We start from the raw sequence: 975 nt of genomic DNA, 5'->3' as shown, positions 1-975 counted from the left end.
AAGGCTGAATATCGTGGTTTAAACCTGTAATCCCCAGTACTTTGGGAAGATTGCATGAGTACACAGGTTCAAAACCAGCCTGAGCAATGTAGCAAGACCCTATCTCTGAAAAAAAAAAAGTAAAATAAAATTCTTAAAAATCTATTGGTTTGAACCTGCTAAATCCAATAGAAATTTCTACTCCAGTTTTGGGATCAGCCCTGTGTCTTGGTGGTTGATTGAAACCCTTTACTCTCAGTAGTCCAGAATTGAGGGATCCCTTGTCACACAAATATGTTCACAGCATGCTTGTATTTCACTGTTACTTAGTCTTTATAATCTTTTTACACTGACTTTTCTGAAGTATAATAGAAAAAGCCTACCAGTCATAAAAAATATATAGCTGAAGTTTTTACAAAATGTACACCATCTAATCACCATCCAAAATAGACTTTTCTTAGCATCCCAGAAATTCCTCTTATGCCCTGTGCCTTCCCTTTCTACCCAAAGAGAAACACTACTGGTTTGTAATCCCAAAACTTCATTTTATTAGTTGTTAGTAATTTCTTAATAGAGTTTCATTCTTGTCGCCCAGGCTGGAATGCGGTGGTGCAATCTTGGCGCACTGCAATCTCCTTCTCCCGGCTTCAGGTGGTTTTCCTGCCTCAGCCTCCTGAGTAGCTGGGATTACAGGCATTTGCCACCACTTCTGGCTAATTTTTTATTTTTAATAGAGACAGGATTTCTCAATGTTGGTCAAACTGCTTTTGAACTCCCAGCCTCAGGTGATCTGCCCGCCTCAGCCTCCCAAAATGCTGGGATTACAGGTGTGAGTCACCATGCCTGGCCAATAATAAACTTTTCTATTAATGTGCTATGCCCTCTTTAATTTTGATTATTTGAATTGTTCCCATTTTCTCATTTTAAGAAATTAGAATATTATTTAGTGCTATAATATTGTGATAATTTCTTTTTTTATCTTTTTTTTTTTTTTTA

General features: G+C 37.1%; 1 protein-coding gene across 1 annotated transcript in view; it reads left to right on the top strand.

Annotated features, from left to right (window-relative positions):
* Nucleotides 1-975, top strand: part of ZNF200 (zinc finger protein 200) — a 15,245-nt gene that overhangs the window by 12,265 nt on the left and 2,005 nt on the right. The gene's annotated exons all lie outside the window — the stretch shown is intronic.

The sequence above is a fragment of the Cebus imitator genome, unplaced genomic scaffold, assembly GCF_001604975.1.
Source record: "Cebus imitator isolate Cc_AM_T3 unplaced genomic scaffold, Cebus_imitator-1.0 Scaffold444, whole genome shotgun sequence".
Classification (NCBI taxonomy): Eukaryota; Metazoa; Chordata; class Mammalia; order Primates; family Cebidae; genus Cebus; species Cebus imitator.
Note: the sequence above shows the minus strand (reverse complement) of the source record. Positions and strands in the feature narration are given on the sequence as shown.